Source organism: Caretta caretta, chromosome 9, assembly GCF_965140235.1.
Source record: "Caretta caretta isolate rCarCar2 chromosome 9, rCarCar1.hap1, whole genome shotgun sequence".
Taxonomy (NCBI): Eukaryota; Metazoa; Chordata; order Testudines; family Cheloniidae; genus Caretta; species Caretta caretta.
Window position 1 is genome coordinate 30638375 of NC_134214.1, and position 19409 is coordinate 30657783.

The 19409-nt window shown below is 40.8% G+C and overlaps 1 long non-coding RNA gene across 2 annotated transcripts in view; it reads left to right on the forward strand.

The window, feature by feature from the left end:
• Positions 1-7736: 7736 nt before the first annotated feature.
• The window catches only part of LOC125642591 (uncharacterized), a 46660-nt gene continuing 34987 nt past the window's right edge, over positions 7737-19409 (forward strand). For both annotated transcript variants that reach the window (XR_012670071.1, XR_007358443.2), the window contains exon 1: positions 7737-8165. This is a non-coding gene — a long non-coding RNA (uncharacterized LOC125642591). The remainder of the gene's footprint in view (positions 8166-19409) is intronic.

Genomic DNA, 19409 nt, shown 5'->3' on the forward strand with positions numbered 1-19409 from the left:
GGGACAAAGTATACCTTCAAATCAGCGGCACTGCTATGGGTACCCACATGGCCCCACAGTATGCCAACATTTTTATGGCTGACTTAGAACAACGCTTCCTCAGCTCTCATCCCCTAATGCCCCTACTCTACTTGCTCTACATTGATGACGTCTTCATCATCTGGACCCATGGAAAAGAAGCCCTTGAGGAATTCCACCATGATTTCAACAATTTCCATCCCACCATCAACTTCAGCCTGGACCAGTCCACACAAGAGATCCACTTCCTGGACACAACAGTGCTAATAAGCGATGGTCACATAAATACCACCCTATACTGGAAACCTATTGACTGCTATACTTACCTACATGCCTCCAGCTTTCATCCAGACCACATACCATGATCCATTCTCTACAGCCAAGCTCTACAATACAACCACATTTGCTCCAACCCCTCAGAGAGAAACACCTACAAAATCTCTATCAAGCGTTTTTACAACTACAATACCCACCTGCTGAAGTGAAGAAACAGATTGACAGAGCCTGAAGAGTACCCAGAAGTACTACAGGACAGGCCCAACAAAGAAAATAACAGAACGCCACTACCTGTCACCTTCAGCCCCCAACTAAAACCTCTCCAGCGCATCATCAAAGATCTACAACCTATCCTGAAGAATGACCCATCACTCTCACAAATCTTGGGAAACAGGCCAGTCCTTGCTTACAGACAGCCCCCTAACCTGAAGCAAATACTCACCAGCAACCACACACCACACAACAAAAACACTAACCCAGGAACCTATCCTTGCAACAAAGCCCGTTGGCAACTGTGTCCACATATCTATTCAGGGGACACCATCATAGGGCCTAATCACATCAGCCACACTATCAGAGGCTCATTCACCTGCACATCTACCAATGTGATATATGTCAGCATGTGCCAGCAATGCCCCTCTGCCATGTACATTGGCCAAACCAGACAGTCTCTACGTAAAAGAATAAATGGACACAAATCAGACGTCAAGAATTATAACATTCAAAAACCAGTCGGAGAACCCTTCAATCTCTCTGGTCACTCGATTACACACCTAAAAGTGGCAATTCTTCAACAACAAAAAACTTCAAAAACAGACTCCAACAAGAGACTGCTGAATTGGAATTAATTTGCAAACTGGACACCATTAACTGAGGCTTGAATAAAGACTGGGAGTGGATGGGTCATTACACAAAGTAAAACTATTTCCCCCCCCCCTCCCAACACACACACACACTGTTCCTCACACGTTCTTGTCAACTGCTGGAAATGGCCCACCTTGATCATCACTACAAAAGGTTTTTTCTCTCTCATGCAGGTAATAGCTCACCTTACCTGATCTCACTCGTTACAGTGTGTATGGTAACACCCATTGTTTGATGTTCTCTGTGTATATAAAATCTCCCCACTGTATTTTCCACTGCATGCATCCGATGAAGTAAGCTGTAGCTCTCGAAGGCTTATGCTCAAATAAATTTGTTAGTCTCTAAGGTGCCACAAGTACTCCTTTTCTTTTTGCTGCTACTCTGAAACCTATTCTAAAAGCGGTGGAGGTGGAGGAAGGACGGCCTAGTGGTTAAGTCAACAGATTGGGACTCTGGAGACCTGGGGGCTTCAATTCTGTGCCGTGCCACAGATTCTTATCTGACTGTTAGCAAGTAACTTTGTAGCCTAGGCCTCAGCCCTGTGAATAAAGGACAGACTTCCTCACAGGGGTGCTAGTAATACACACACACACTCACTCATTAATTACTGTGTGATCATGAGGGCTGTATAAGTACCCTGATAAAGCTATCCTCCTCCAGAATTATCAGTGTTAGGCTGCTCTAGAGCTCTCAGTGTTTCTAGCAGAATTAGCATATCCTGACTAGCCCAGCCATGCTACACGCCCTGCCCAGCTAGCACCATCTTTTAGACTATGCTGACCCCTCTATGGACCCAGGTAGAGGGTGCTTGTTGCCATTTCCTTTACCAGAACCTCCTATTGGTTTACTATGCCATTGCTGGCACCCTGTGCTTTGGTTTACACTAGAAGTCTGCACAAACTAGGGGTAAATCTAGCTCTAAATATATTAGCATTCATACCCTCTGGGTAGTTGTGATGTTGAGGAGATAAATTTGCATTATGAACCTGACTGCCCCCATCTGCATTCTGTCTGCCAATGCACCTCCCTTCAAATTCCAAACCTCAGAGCAGTTGCAAACAGACACATTGAAGAACCAAGAGTCTGACAAAAATATTTATTTTGCTGGACCCAAATGTGAAAGTTCCTCACAAAATTACCCGGGCTGAGACCCAGGAAGAGATGTGTGTCATCCTGTACAGTGACAAATTTAAAGTCTGGCATCTCATGACCCTGCAGCGATCTCTTTTCCTGTAAAATGTGGCATATACAGAATAGATGATAGTGAGGCACAAAAGTTTTATTGGTTCCTATTTGATGACTCTCATAACACTGAAAGTTCTATCACTCATGAATAATTTGGGTGCAGGCTACATGTGGAATCATCAAGTATGTGAAGGCCTATGAGTTTGGGCTGTGACCAATCTATCTATGAGCTCTCCTTATTTTGAAAGGTTAAGTATATTTTTGTACAAGTAAAACAAGGGCTCAAGCCTGGCTCATAATAAAGTCTTTGTGGACCTCAAACCTGCCCCAAAGGTGTAGCTAAGGGAAGCCTGGGCTAACAAAGCAACCATCCTTGATTCTAAAGTAACTCCCTGCTCTAGAAGTTTGGGAGGGGCATATATCTGGAACTGAAGAGTGTAGGAGGGAGCATTTTAGGATCCAGAGGGAGCATGTCAGCAATCCTCACCAGCATAACAACCCATAAGGAGCACACAAGTTAGCATGAGCTACAGTACCCTTTAGCATGCTCAACTCAAGGCAGGAAACGGTTCGATTGTCAGTCAGCCCAAGGACTAAGGGAGGGGAAGAAAGGGCATGGCAGAAAGGTGCCTTAGGTCAAGTCTACACTACAGTGCTACATCATTGCAGCAGGGGGAGGTGCTTTTTCAAACCCATGAATGACGTAAGTTAGGGATTGACACGAGCAGTAGCGTAGAGCTGCCCTGAAAGCCAACTTTGTCTTCCTCACTCATCTGGACGAAGCTCTGCTTCACTGAAGCTGGAGGTTTTGCTGAAGAGGTCTAAAGGGAAACAAACACTCATTCTGAGCTTCAAGTATACTTTATACAGCTAATGTTCCTATGCATTAATACATATCGGGGAGAGCTTTTCTTGAAAAACAGGTTATTCTATTTCTTGCACACGCAATGTGGAATGTCTGTCAGAAGCTCCTAGGAAAGACATTATTTAGGGGGCTTCTAAAATTTCCAAGAACACTACTGAGAATTCCCCTATCATTCACTTAATTTGCAAATGAAGAAATAGAGCTAAAGTCCAGCAGCATTCCTTAACATTCAGCTATTTGGGGAGAAAATGTAGAACATTATATTTGCAGCAAATGAGGCAGGGATTTTGCTCCATTCCTTAATGCGATCTGTGGTTTCTCTCCATTTCTCTTTGTTAACAAACCCTGGGTTTAAAGAGCCATGCCATGTATTCTGGGTTGTTATACAAGATTTTTCTTTTGCTCTCATTGTTTTCCTCTAAATCCTGTAATGTCAAGCACTGACATTCTCTCACTGACTTCTGAGCTAGGCTACCAAAACACAAGAAAAGCAGATAAACTGGGAAGATGGAAATCAGAAGGGAACAGATGGCCTTATCTGCACATAGCGACTCTAAAAAAAGACAAAGCACCACACAAATTTATAGAGCTGCTGGAAACCAGAAATTTGGTGATTACATAAAATGATCCTTTGAAATATTTTCACTAAAACACAGCTTTATGTGAGAAATAGGAAACTTATTAAATTAGCAATGGTTCAAGAACAGGTATTCCATGTAACTAAGAGAAGCCAATGGTTAATTGCTAGAGATATGTAACTATACAAAAGTCCTGAAGGTGTAAAGATCTGATTTCCCAACCCTTACTCATGTTAATGAACACTCTTTGTATACATTCAATAAGACTGTTTAGAGGAGTAACTAGGACATAACAACTGCCTCTATTTCCCCCATTGTCAATAGTTTTCCCTGGGCTGACAGAATGATTTGGCCAAATCAATGAGAATCCTTCCCATCCTGAACAAAATAAAACCGTCCAATTAAACAAATAGTCTTCCAGTCCTCCATTAGTATTAACATGTCTGTAAAGGTTTTTATTCCCTTTTCGGAAAACATTCAAGCAACTAGTTTTTGTTCCCATAAATATTTGGGGAGCTTTTATTCATGCTGTCAAGGTTCCTCCCCCACTCTGAACTCTAGGGTACAGATGTGGGGACCTGCATGAAAAACCTCCTAAGCTTATCTTTACCAGCTTAGGTCAAAACTTCCCCAAGGTACAAAATATTACACCCGTTATCCTTGGAATGGCCGCTACCACCACCAAACTAATACTGGTTACTGGGGAAGAGCTGTTTGGACGCGTCTTTCCCCCCCAAATACTTCCCAAAACCTTGCACCCCACTTCCTGGACAAGGTTTGGTAAAAAGCCTCACCAATTTGCCTAGGTGACTACAGACCCAGACCCTTGGATCTTAAGAACAATGAACAATCCTCCCAACACTTGCACCCCCCCCTCTCCTGGGAAATGTTGGATAAAAAGCCTCACCAATTTGCATAGGTGACCACAGACCCAAACCCTTGGATCTGAGAACAATGAAAAAGCATTCAGTTTTTACAAGAAGACTTTTAATAAAAAATAGAAGTAAATAGAAATAAAGAAATCCCCCCTGTAAAATCAGGATGGTAGATATCTTACAGGGTAATTAGATTCAAAAACATAGAGAACCCCTCTAGGCAAAACCTTAAGTTACAAAAAAGATGCACAGACAGAAATAGTTATTCTATTCAGCACAATGCTTTTCTCAGCCATTTAAAGGAATCATAATCTAACACATACCTAGCTAGATTACTTACTAAAAGTTCTAAGACTCCATTCCTGTTCTGTCCCTGGCCAAGACGACTACAGACAGAGACAGACCCTTTGTTCCTCTCCCTCCTCCCAGCTTTTGAAAGTATCTTGTCTCCTCATTGGTCATTTTGGTCAGGTGCCAGCGAGGTTACCTTTAGCTTCTTAACCCTTTACAGGTGAGAGGAGCTTTCCCCTGGCCAGGAGGGATTTCAAAGGGTTTACCCTTCCCTTTATATTTATGACACATGCAAAAATGTCTGTCTGAGCAGGTATATTCATGTCTGAGCTAGTGCACTTACAGCGGAAGAAGTGCTTGCCTGGCCAAGGCTATAAATGCAATTACTCGGTGGGAATAAAACCAGAGTATGTTGAATTTAAAGTTTGGCTAATACTTCTGGTTTAAGCGTTTCTTTCTCCAAGCCAGCTATTTATATTTCTTTCAAATCCAAAATATTAATCCAGTTATTTTAAAATCTGTGGTTGACACACACAGATAAATATAATGTTCTGTCGGCTCCAAGAGAGAAACATTAACATCTCCAAGGCCTGCTTTTCTCCTTATGTCTTTCTCCCTAAAATGCTCTCAGCCTCTCCCTGAGATTTTCGATGCCTGAATGACTTCAGGCACTGTTCCTATTAACAGATATTTGATCATCCAATCAGGGAGACAGAAACTGTCATGTGACTCTCGGAACTGAATTCCACATAGTCTATGTGGAAATCCATAGGTCCAAGTTTTAAAACTTGTTAGTCGTTTGTGAACAAACACTCAGTTTACAAATAATTCATAAAGAGAAGGTTCACAAGATTTGGCCCTATCTATTCATAGAAAACAGCTGTACTGCTATCTTTGGCAGAGGATTTTGTTAACTTTTGGATTTGAAACTGAGAAGGCTGTAAGGCACAGAGGGGCGGTGAGTTATATCTCCACATGGTGCCTTAGCACCAGCAATATTCAGAGCCCAGGGGCCCAGCTCCACCAATATTTGGGGCCGGGTGTCCCCCCCCCCCGGCCCCACCTGCAGCCCCCCCGAGCCTCCCCAGGCCCTGGAGCAGAGCGTCCCTGCCTCTGCCTCTTCCTTGCAGCTCCATGCTTCCTCCCTGCAGCAACTGCTGCCACAGGATCCTAGTGCCCCCCAACTCCACTGCCAGGGCACACTGACTCTGAGCCTGCCCTTCCACCTCAGACCCTTCCCTTTTTTGGCAGGACCCTCCACTAGCACAGGGGACTCCCCCCCCCCCCGCCCGCAGTCACCACTCCTGCCCCATGCTGGGGAAGGAGGCAGCCCCATCCCTCACCCCCAGTGAGGCTACAGTCAGGAGCAACAGCAGGGGAGGAGGTGCATGCAGCACCCCTCGGCACCCACCATGGGGGAGGCGATGGAGATTCCTGGACCTGAGAGGGGTCCAAGGAGCACATGCAGTGACAGTGGTGGGGGCGAGTGTGCTGCTGGCAGGGGAGGGAAAGGGGGGCTCCTCCCCCAGAGCTCGCTGCTACTGGCAAGTAAAGGGCTGGGGGGAGTCCTCCTCTCTGGCCCCTGTCCCGGAGCAGCCCTGACCCACCCCAGAGCCCACACCCCCAGCCAGAGCTTTTAGCCCCCCACCGCACCCTTAACCCTAGCCCTGAGCCCCTCCAACACCCCAAACACTTTATCCCCAGTCCCAGCCAGAGCCCTCATCCTCCCACACCCCAACCCTCTGCCCCATCCCTGAGCCTCTCTAACTCCCGCAACCCCTGACAGAGCCGTCACCCCACACAATGCTACTCTCACCCAAAGCCAAACCTCCCACACCACATCATTCCCAGCCCCAGACAAAGCCCTACAACCCCTACTCTTGCCCTGAGCCCCTCCCATCCCCAAACTCCCTCCCAGAGCCTGCACCCTGCACCCCAAATCCCTGCCCCAGCCTAGGGCCTGCACCACCAAAAATTTCTACAAACCTGCCACCTCATATACACTGCACTGATTGCAGCCAAATACATAGGTGCATGGCTAGATTTTCTTTATTAAGGTTGAAGGATTTCCCAACATAGAGAAGAATATTTTGAGAAGAAAAAATTTTCTAGGAAACGTAAATAGAAAATGCTGTTGGGCAATCTTTCAGGAAGGTGACTAAGACAAACTAATGAATCCCCAGAGGTAATATCTGTAACAATGCATTGCCATGCTCTTTGGTGCATTAGCCAGTGTGTGACCTAAAGGTAAATGGAAGTCCTTGAGAGACTGCAGGAAAGCATGATAACTCAAGAACACCAAGGACAAAGAAGTGGATGAAGCTACTCAGATGTGAAAATGCCTTGCACCTAATTTCTTTAGGAATGTTTTTCATTCTGGTGTGGGAAGAGCTCTAAAAGCTAAAAAGGTTTAGAACAGAAGAAACTATTTAAAACTAAGGAAAGGATTTAGGTGATTTTTTCTGAGTCAATTTCTAGGACCTGTTCTCAGAGGTTGAGTTAATATAATGCGTGTGTTGATAATGGCGTTCAGAATCAAGGTGCCAGCAGACTGGTGAACAGCCCTGAATTACTTCACGCTATAGGGCAACCTTAAAAAAAACCTGAGTTTAACATTGGCCAACATAATATGTCTGATTAAGTGACCTTCTAAAGGCAGAATTTCTTGAACTGATGTAAATTCATGAGAGCTTCAGGGACTTGATTCAATCCCTGCAGAATATGAATAATTCGTGTCAGCCTCAGTGGGGGGAGAGAGCCGGGCCTCACGAGTTTATCATATTATCAGGAGTAGGATGGGCTGCTAGATAAGTCATATTTTATTTCCTTTTAACATTCCTAATTCTGTTGATCTATTTCTGGCTCATCTGTAATGCCCACTGTTAGCTGCGTTTCAAACACACACTTATTTCAGAGCATTCTTTCAGCAGCCTTTCAAAAGGGAGGCTACGGCTTGTTTTACTAGACATGCATACTGTTCCAATCTTTATAGTTTCCACTTCCTAATGAGCAACCTTTGTGCAGCGGCAGCATCAGTCTATCGATATGGTGCACTGCTCTGGATGCGTGGCTGTCCAGTGTGCGAGGAGCACTACTCTCACTTCTCTTGGTGTTCCTCCCGGCTGTTCTTGGAGAGAAGAAATGGGAGAAATCAGCAGCTATTTCTAACTTGATGTCTTCTAAAACCTGGAAATACTGAGTGGAGACGCTAAGGTAGAATTTCAAATCCCCTTTCACTACCTGACTGTTATTTTCCTGATTGGTATGTTATGAACTCCAGCCCTACTCTCCATTCTGTATCTATATCTTGTTATTGAATTACATATAGCTTGAGAAACCTGACTATTTTAATAACAATAGATTTACTGATTTCAAGAAGGAGAGGTGATATTTCTTATGCCACAATGAAACAACATCTTCAGTTTTTCCTATAAAGTCAATGAAATAATTACCTTTGCTTGTTTTGCTGATACTTTAAAAAATAATGCATACAACTCAAATCAAGCAAGCCTTGTTCCACAAACAGGTTGATTTGGATGGATAATTGTGTAATTTTCTCAACAAGTACATTTCTGTTACATGTTTATTTTTGAAATGTTTTTTCATTGGAAAATGCTGGTGTGTCAAAACTGAAATCGTTCATAGGAAAGTGTCTGTTTCAATGAATCTCACGATTAAAAAGAAAATAAAAGTTTCGAAATTGTTGAAACATCATGCCTCACTATTTTTTGAGATTGACTTTTTATCCCAATTTGGGATTTTTTAAAAAAATATATAAATCTTGAAAATTCACCCAGGACAGAAAAGCCATTTCCTACCCAGCTCTACCAATTTATTCTAATTGGCCTTTTGGGAATTTACTTAAATTTACATGTAAGGTGTCACCTTTCAAAAGTGACTACTGATTTTGGATGCCTCATTTTTGGACGCCCAACATGAGGCACCTCAAAGGAGCCCAATTATCAGAATTATCAACCATAAATTAGTTGGTTAATTTCTTTCAGCTGTGTCAAGGTATGAATGGGTCTTGAGGAAGTACCTGAAAAAGAAAAAGCCTGGAAGCTAAAGCTAGATACATTCAGGCTAGAAATAAGGTGCATGGTCTTAACAGAGAGGGTTATTAACCATTGGAGATATCTTACCTAGGGATGTAGTGGATTCTCCATCACATCAGTGCTCTAAATCAATATTGGATGTCTTTCTAGAAGGAACAGTAGATCAAACAGACATTATGAGCTTGCTGCCATTACTGGATGAGATTCTCTGGTCTGCGTTACACAGGATCTCAGATTAGAGCAGTGTTTCCCAAACTTGGGATGCCTCTTGTTCAGGGAAAGCCCCTGGCGGGCTGGGCCGGTTTGTTTACCTGCCGCATCCGCAGGTTCAGCCGATCGCGGCTCGCCGCTGCAGGCCAATGAGGGCTGCAGAAAGTGGCGGCCAGTACGTCCCTTGGCCTGTGCTGCTTTCCGCAGCCCCCATTGGCATGCACAGCTCCCACTGGATGCGGTTCACTGCTGCAGGCCAATGGGGGCTGCGGAAAGCGACGCAGGCCAAGGGACGTACTGGCCGTCGCTTTCTGCAGCCCCCATTGGCCTGCAGCGGCGAGCTGCGATCGGCCGAACCTGAGGACGCGGCAGGTAAACAAACCAACCTGGCCTGCCAGGGGCTTTCCCTGAACAAGCGGCGTCCCAAGTTTGGGAAACACTGGATTAGAGGATCATAATGGTCCCTTTACACCTCAGAATCTATGAAATGCAGTGTCACTGTGGACTAGCTCAAGGAGGAACATTCATGTACAATAAGTATCTTCTACTTGTAACCTTTTGGGTCAGCTATTTCTACTGGAAGAAGTGATTTGTCTATGCCCATAGGTAAAAGCAAACAACGTGGTAGCTAGATTACTAATTTAGAGTATTTTTTCCCTTGATCTATCTGTTACAGACCCCTTGCTCCAGTGAATCCTTCTAGGTCTCTCTGCCTGTTATTTTTTTTCCATTTTGCAATATTACATTTGTCTGATACAGATTCTTTTTTGTTCCCTTCACTGGCATTCACCAGCTGCCAAACTGTCAAATACATTCATTGCATCCTTTATAAAAGATTTCAATTCAGTAACACTCTGATTTAAACATTTTCAAATTTGCATAATATATGTATAGTAGATAGAGTCTCTATGCATGTATTTACTTGCAGTGAGAAAAAGTTATAAACTTGCAAAGCTAGCTTAGCTCTGAAATCATTCAGTCTCAAGTAGAATTGAAGGTACTCTACCACTCTAACCCTGTGTTACTGAAGTGGGGGAGAAGAGGAAGAAAATTGAAAAGATGAACATATGTGGGGTAGTTAGAGCTGAGGTGGGGACCCCAATTACACAAAAGAGCGGGTGAAAAATGAATGCAGATTGATGGGGTCAAAATGTGATTTAAGAACAAAAAAGGATTGTCAGAAAAGTTCTACAGCTAACCTCGTGTTTGGAGATATTCAAAAGAAGCAGGAAGCATAGGCGTTGGTATGGATACTGCAGAGAAAAAGGATCAGGCTTTCTAGCCGACATTTCAGAGTCAGTGAACTCTGCTAAACTACTTCCAGGATAAGAAATTTTCCTGCTCTCCAAACTACATCACCCTATTTCTGTTTCAAGTTTAAAAGAGTTTCATTGAATTAAAAATGTAATCAAACAGAAGTACATTTTAAATGCACAAATGCCCCATTAAACACATTTTAGATACCACAGTTGCATCTGAAAAGAAAGTGGCAGATGGGCTCTTTCGACCCCATGACTGACAAACTGTTCTAGCATTGTTAGCAGGAAGGCCAAGGAATCCCCTGCTCTGGAGACCAAAGTGCTCTGTCACCCCAAAAGGTAAACCCTATTGTAATAGAGCAAGCGAGGCTGGAGCACTGGGCCTGGTGCAAGACCTGAAAAATGAACCACAGTCAGCAAAGCTAGTCCATGCTATGAACCAGGACCTATCATAAAGCAGACACTTGCTTACAAGTTCACTGTCCAATACATGAACTTGGTAAAGGCACGTAATGTTGCTAAAACTCAGGAACTCCCAATAAGTACTAAATACGGGTATTCATGTAAACATATTCTAGAAGGCTAGTATAGGTATACCCCAGAGTTATGACAAACACAAACCTGGGAGATGGTACAGGAAAACACCAACCCCAAGTAAAGACAAGGATAAGAAGATAGAATGACGGATGGAGGTGTTGTGTTTGAACCAGAAGGTACAAGGTGTAGGGTGGGTAACTAACCACATCAGGAGTGTAGTATGGAACTTATTTGTACCAGAGGATAGATTTAAAAAAAAAAAAGAGAGAGAAATCATAGGAGGGGCACCTTTGTCCAGCCTAAGGGTCAGCAGAAAGTCATGCTGCTGACTGAGTGGAGTCCATTGTCACGGCATACATGTGATAGTGTTCATGTAGAGACTATCAGCAATAAACCTGGCTGAGTGCCTTTGCCACTGGACAGTCTATGGTCTTTCTGGATAGTACTTTTGAGGTCTGCTGAGACAGCTATCTGCAGGGCTGCTACAGCATATGGAGAGAACATATGTGCATGCCAACTGACACCACCTGTCAGATCAAGGATGGGGCAAGTGAGCAGTGCAGTGCAGGCAAGTTTATATTTCCATTCCCCACATTTTATGGCGTATCGGGATAAACAGAGGAATTGATTCTCTCAGGATGTCAGCCTTGAGACTTGCATAAGAAGTACATTCTTCTGTAAATATCATTAAAAAACTGCAAAGTTACACAATGAACTGCAGTACTGGTAAATTGTGGTAGCAGTATTTGGCTTATAACTGCGGTGGCTGTCCCTCCCACAGTCCACCTAATATAGTTCCTACCACCATTTAACTGCACCCTCCTTTAAAGTGCAGTGTATCCTTGGTTGCCTGCAGCTTGCACTGTTGTGGCAGTGTATTCTGTTATTTTGTGAAGAAAGACAACATCATCTTTCCCAGCCCATTGTACAATAGGGAAATTGGTATAACATGTCAGGTCAGAAGAAAAATCTGAACCCCCCCCCCCCGGGAGGTTTTCCTTTTCTCTCTCTCTCTCAGATGAAGGACAGAGATAAGTGTTTACCTGATTAAACTAACTGATAAAGCATACCATAGATTTGCTCTGTCCTCCTATTGCTAAAGAAATGAATAGAGGACCACAAAATTGGAAAACAAGAACTTCTGATTACAGGCCAAACTCTTACTCAAACAACTAGTCCCACGAAAGTAAATGGGAGTGTTTGCATGAGTCGGGTGAGCAGGATATAGTTCTACCTTTCCAGTTAACTTAGAAATAGCATAAGGAAAAAATAGTTAGGGGCCTGATCCTGATGCCATTGAGAGCTTTGGGCATTGACCTCAGTGAGAGCAGAATCAGCACCCATGATGATTTGCTGTATAATTTTGGGGTTGTGCCAAAGTTAGCCATGTTTTCCTTCACAGTGCATTTCTATACAATGCTATATAAACATTTACAATACAATGTTCTAAATAAATAAAGGAACATCAAATGTTGCATACCACACAAATGGGAAAAAGCTCACAATGCATGTGTGCTGGAGTTATCAAACCAATACTAGTTCACAGAAAGAAAAAAAGGGTATTCTGTTGTACCAATCCTACTAAATACTATTTTCTAAAACTTCCCATTGTGGACTTATTTGTCAGATCACATTTTCCATCATTCATTTTAAAATTAGCAGTATAATATGCCAGCTTCTGGGATGCCAAAAAGAAAACTGCTATTCTTGGCATTACCCATAACTGTTCTATCTAGATTCAATTTTTTATCCTGCAGTACATCCTTAGATAGGCTGTTTTATGTGACTCTAACTCTGTACTGCTGATTTTACTTTGATTTAATATAATTTGGCTACTCCATATCTGACCTTCACAAGCGCTATAGATGCATTTTTCTTGTTTGCCTGAACTGCCCGATGCCAGTTTCCTGTTTGACAATTGGCATCTGACCTGAAAATATGTCTAGAGGTTTTGCTAATTTTTGATCCAGTTAAGTGCTATATTGGATGTATCTACCTTACTGTAAAAAAACCCAGCAGCACAGAGTCTCAGAGCCCAGGTCAGTGACTTGGTCTTACAGGGTTTAGGCTGCAGGGCTAGAAGTTGCCGTGTACATGGTTAGGGTGGAGTCTGAGCTTTGAGACCCCACAATGATGGAGGGTCTCAGAACCTGGGCTCCAGCCCAACTATCTACACTGCAACTTTATAGTCCTGTAGCATGAGATTCACAAACCCAAGTCAGCTGACCTGGGCCAGCCATGGTCATGCCATGGCTCTTTGATTGCAGCATAGACAGAGTTTCTCTAATTAGCTCAGGCCACAATGGGTAAAACAGAACAATGGAACATAGCATAATATGAAATTCTAAATTGTCCTGGATAGTTCAAGAGTCCTTTTTGGTTTGATATGACAGGGCAGAATCTTTGCTGTGGTAGAGAACCACTGGGTGAAACAAAGGAGAGAGATGGTTACATCTTACTGGCTCTGTTTGGCTCTCTCTTGGCCCAAGCCCTGGCAGTGAATCTATCCTCATATGTCAATGTTAAGAGAGTTTTCTTATGGCATCTATTTTATTAAAATCAACATAATGACAAGCTGAAGTAACTGAAGTCAGATATATAGAATTCCCTTTCTCATTAAATCAAAAGCAAATTTTATATTCCTTCTTATAATTCAAAGATTATTCTGTAGTCTAATCTAACGCAACAGTCCCTTGACTCTAATGGAAACAGAATTAGACCAATGTGGAGCGCTTTTGAAATCTCACCACATATTCCTATGAATAAAATGGTAACTGGATGGTTATACAAGTGTATACCTCAGAATCTAGGATTAGCAGCTGAAGTGTGGAAATTCTATTCCATAAGTATCTCCATTTATCACAACTTTGACATAATATGACACACTGTTCTCAGATTCTGCAATAATAGGCTCAATGGTGTAAATGTATTTTATATATATAAGTGCAATGATGGGCATCCTCAGTTTCATAATTCCTTACCTTTGACAGTTTTGGCATTGTTATTGATAAAATGTTTAGTCACTTAATGAGAATATGTAAATGTGTTTCACTGGTTCTTAAGTGCATTCTCGGACTTTCATTTAAAAATCAAACTTCTTCAATAACAGCATTCTGTTACAGTGTTGTCAGATAGTATCATGAGCTCTGAAATTAACGTTACTGAGTATGTATAGCAGATAATTTTGAGAATCTCCCTTTAAAATGACAGGTTTCTGAGTAACAGCCGTGTTAGTCTGTATTCGCAAAAAGAAAAGGAGCTGTAGCTCACGAAAGCTCATGCTCAAATAAATTGGTTAGTCTCTAAGGTGCCACAAGTACTCCTTTTCTTTTTCCCTTTAAAATGTCAATGCTTATTTTTCTTATGAGATATAAAAATTGATCTAATTGCTTACACAAATTCTCTCGAGTTTCAAATGCCTCTAACACCACTCGGTTCTTTTTGATACCTCTGCATCCTAATAAATAAATTTGAAACCAATGCTAAGCAAAACATGCCTTTTAGCCTATAATTTTTAAGCCTATGCTTCAAGCAAATGAAAATGGCTGATACATCACTGACATATAGAGTTTATAATAGAAATGGCAAGTCAACCTCAACTATGGCATCAGCGTTGTAAATGTCATTCACTGATTATTCAAATTCCAAATTAACTTACAAGTCTATCTTCAAGGTGACCTGATTTTACAAAGGTTGTCTTCAAGATTTAGTTGCACTCAAATTTGTTTGCCATGAACCATATGTTAATGTCACAGGTATTTTTAGTCCACATAAATGCCCAAGAGAATCTGACTTTGTAATGAACCACACAAGTGTCTGTGACTCTTCAGCCAGACTGCATTTAGACAACTGTCCTTAGATGGGTTTCAGAGTAACAGCCGTGTTAGTCTGTATTCGCAAAAAGAAAAGGAGTACTTGTGGCACCTTAGAGACTAACCAATTTATTTGTTGTCTTAATTGGTTAGTCTCTAAGGTGCCACAAGTACTCCTTTTCTTTTTGTCCTTAGATGTTTTACTATGGAGGTTACATTAAATAATTAAAGCTCAGCAGAAAACTTAGAATCATAAGTGGGAGCCTTTATTTAAATCTTACATATAAAATACTAGAAGACACTGAGAATTCTGACTGAATAAACTATTGTTGATCTGTGAAAAATCTCTATTGTTTAGTAAAGGATGAAGACACAGACCTCCTAAAAATGAGCAAAGTCCAAAAACAGTTCATTCCTTGGACTATCTCAGAACTATGTTGGCCTTTTCAATACAGAAGATGCAACTTGTTGACAGCTCAGTTAATGACAAAATCATTGGTTTTTATATTGTCAAAAGAGCACAATTATCTGGAATAAAAAAAATTGGTCAAAATGGCTAGAAAAAAATCTTCACTGAATTATGTGCCAAAGATATTTAACCCATGCTGAATCTCATTGTTAGTTTCTTGTCCATATGTCTGTTTCTAAGACCCTTCAAATAATTTTCCTGACTTCTTACCGATCCCTGTGAGACCTTAGACGCTTCCAGAAAAATCTCACTCTATTGTCATTGATTTTTCTTTCCTTATAGTGCTTCACCCAGGTTTCAATATGTGAACACTATTCCTATCAAAGGCAACTTGAATTTTTTCATGGGTAAGATTTCATGAGATATTTTGTTAAAAATTAAATATAGTCCATCTACCACTTTCCTTCTGCCAATCTGTAATTATTTGAAAAATAACAATCACACCATGTGAAACATAAGATGAGAATTAGTCAGATATGCCATGAAGATCTTGAATTGTTTCCTGGATGTGGCCTGTATGCCTCTCTGGATAAGCACTGTGCTGAGTCCAAAGCAAAGTTGAGATGGGAAGAGTGCTGATTCACAGCGGTCTCTTTGTGGACCCATTTAGTGATAAAGTGGCTGAGGATCCAAACTCTGAGTTGAGAGCACAGAGAGCAATGGCCCCAAAGGTTGAAAAGGGAGTTGGTTCTGCAACTCAAACCAGTAAAGATGGGTCAGGTCAGAAGAGACTCATCTTCATTCACCCATCTGGTTTGTTTCAAATTATATTGAAAATATAGAAACCATGGAGTTAAGTAAGGCTGTGTACACAAAATATACTTGTGTGAACATCAGGTACTTTGCCAGAAATTCAGAAGATAAAATAGTCCAGGTGATATTACTTTAAGATAAATAATTTTAAAAATTGAAAAAAGGGGTTGGCAAAAAACCAAAAAACCCAACAAACAACCTGACATTAGCTGAAATTTTGACCGCTGATTAATGCCAGATTCAAGCCTCCCACAAGGCTGAAAAAAGTAACTGGGATAAGCCTTCCTGATATGAATACCCAAAAGAAAACAATCCTTGTCATTTCTCATGGAATATAGATCTACTCAGTTTTTTTATTGTAGCATTGCGCTTGATTCAACTCCCAAGAGAGCCTCCCACTGATTTCCATGGAAGTTGGACTGGGTCTACTGGTCTAGATGCCCAATTCTGGTGAAAAACAATTAGTTTGCAGACTCTTACCTAAACATCTTTGCTATACTTTAATGCAGAGTAAGTCAATTTTTCACAGTAGTTTTCACACTGATTAAGGTAAGGATGGGGAAGATGTAGTCAAACTGTGAAAGTCATGTACATCTCTATCATTTATATAAACCAAGTCATTTTTTGCAGCAAATGGAAAGTGTAAAATCGTTAATTGGTTCAGATTAAGGGAAATGAGGTTCTTGACAGTGTTCATTAAAAGAGAAAAGGAATTGCACATATAAAATGCACATATAAAGTGAAATGAAGAAAGGCAAAAAGTGAAATTGCTTCAAACCAAAATACGAGCAGGGATATTCTTACCTGTTTGCATAGGAATTTATTTAAGAAATCCCCATTAACACTAATTGGAGTTACACATTTAAATCCCGGCACATCACCATCATGAGACTATGCCCTTTAGTCTGCATTCTTTAAATATTTAACAACAATTCTGAAGATTTTTATTAATGTGGAAAAAGTCTGAAAAATACACAAAGAAGATCTGTGACACAAACGTACTTCTGTACTTAATCCAGCAAGCCATAGCATCCCTGGACAAGTTACATATGGAGGAATTTAGCTAAGAAGACATTTCACTATGCAGTTCAATAGCTGCTCACACATTGCATCACATCCATGCTTCATATCATCTCTTTGCAGCAGTTCTACTCTGAAAAAGTGATTCTTAAAAATGGCACCATCTTTCTCAATAGATCTGCTCCTTACAGGATGGCCATGATTTTTCCTCTAGCACTAACACAGCCAAGCAACAGAGAGATGAATTTCATTCTTTCTTGTGCATCATTAATGGAATCCTATTTCCCAACTTCCAGTCAATGAAGTTATGCCAATTTATCCAATATAAGAATTATCTGCAAACCAACTGATTTTTCACAATTTGTATGTGTAGTTTGATATTACCTTGGACAAACATATTACAAACAACTGGAATATGGCTGAAAAGAAATTGCTTTAGACTACAGTTTCAATTATTAGCTATCACTAGGTGTGTAGAACTGGTCTCCTAAATCACACTGCATTTTTTCAGCTTCTTGATTGGATGACAAATATTAAAACAGGTACACCCTGCATATGAATACAGGGATTCACACAAGAAAAAAGTCATTCCCCGGTCTTCAGACACACACACATTGCATAAAAGAAAAAAAGAGGAGAAAGAAGTGGCCAGGACTGTCTCAAAATGAAATTGAGAATTTAGGAATAATTTCCCTGTACTATTCAACCATCTCTAAATCTTCCCTTTATGTGCAGTGTCTTCTAGCTGTAAATAGGAATGCCAAAATATTTTTCAAGACTTACCATATTTCTTCTTGTTTTCAAGAAATTGTCCACATTAATTTGCTACAGAAATAATAGTGCTTCACATCTATACCAACAGTGTTTTCTCCCTATTCACTAGTTCCACAGACAGTGGGCCGATCCTTCTCACTTTTTCCAGGTTTTACAGAAGTGAAACTCTGCTGACATCAATTAGTTGAATTATGCTAATAAAAGTGAAAGAAGAATCAGACTCTGTATCTGGCAATCTAAGATATGGATGGCCAAATCCCCTTCTTAAACACATCATTTAGCATTATCTATACTTTGCTGACCTCTGAGTATTCTTGAGTGTCTAACGTAAGACAAACTGTACATTATACCTTTGACACCAGTGAGGTTTTCTTCAGGTTCTTTTAAGATTTCACTCTTAAAATGTTAATTTATTGTCTGAATAAAATTGATTATCCTAGTACAATTTCATTTTCTTTAGTTAAGTAGGCTACTGAAGAGCCCATCAGTAACTACAAAAGACTTCAAGCTATATTTTTATGTTCCTAAATTTTTCCTAACAGTTATCCCCACTTGAAACAAGTTTATACTGTACCTGAGCTATCTAAAAAAAAAAAAATTCACAGACCAAACGCTAAGGTTTCCTTTGATACAAGAAATAATTGTTATGATTAGCATGAACCTGTGTGGGTTCGCGCTCTGTCGATTAATTGCAGTTAACGCACACGATTAACTCAAAAATTAATCGCGATTAAAAAAGTAATTGTGATTAATCGCAGTTTTAATTGCACTGTTAAAGAATAGAATATCAATTGAAATTTATTAAATATTTTGGATGTTTTTCTACATTTTCACATATATTGTATTCGGTGTTGTAATTGAAATCAAAGTGTATATTTTTGATTACAAATATTTGCACTGTAAAAATGATAAAAGAAATAATATTTTTCAATTCACCTCATACAAGTACTGTAGTGGAATCTCTGTTGTTTCAGAGTAGCAGCCGTGTTAGTCTGTATTCGCACAAAGAAAAGGAGTACTTGTGGCACCTTAGAGACTAACCAATTTATTTGAGCATAAGCTTTCGTGAGTTACAGCTCACTTCATCGGATGCATCAAATAAATTGGTTAGTCTCTAAGGTGCCACAAGTACTCCTTTTCTCTTTGTTGTGAAAGTGCAAAAACAAATGTAAAACTTCAGAGCCCACAAGCCCACTCAGACTTACTTCTTGTTCAACTAATCACTAAGACAAACAAATTTGTTTACATTTACAGGAGATAATGCTGCCCTCTTATTTACAATGTCACCAGAAAGTGAGAACAGGCATTTGCCTGGCACTTCTGTAGCTGGCATTGCAAGGTATTTGCATGCCAAATATGCTAAATATTCGTATGCCCCTTAATACTTTGGCCACCATTCCAGAGGACACGCTTCCATGCTGATGATGCTCATTAACAAAATAATGTGTTAATTAAATTTTTGACTGAACTCCTTCAGGAAGATTGTATGTCCCCTGCTCTGTTTTACCCACATTCTGCCATATATTTCATATTATAGGAGTCTCAGGTGATAACCAGGCACACATTGT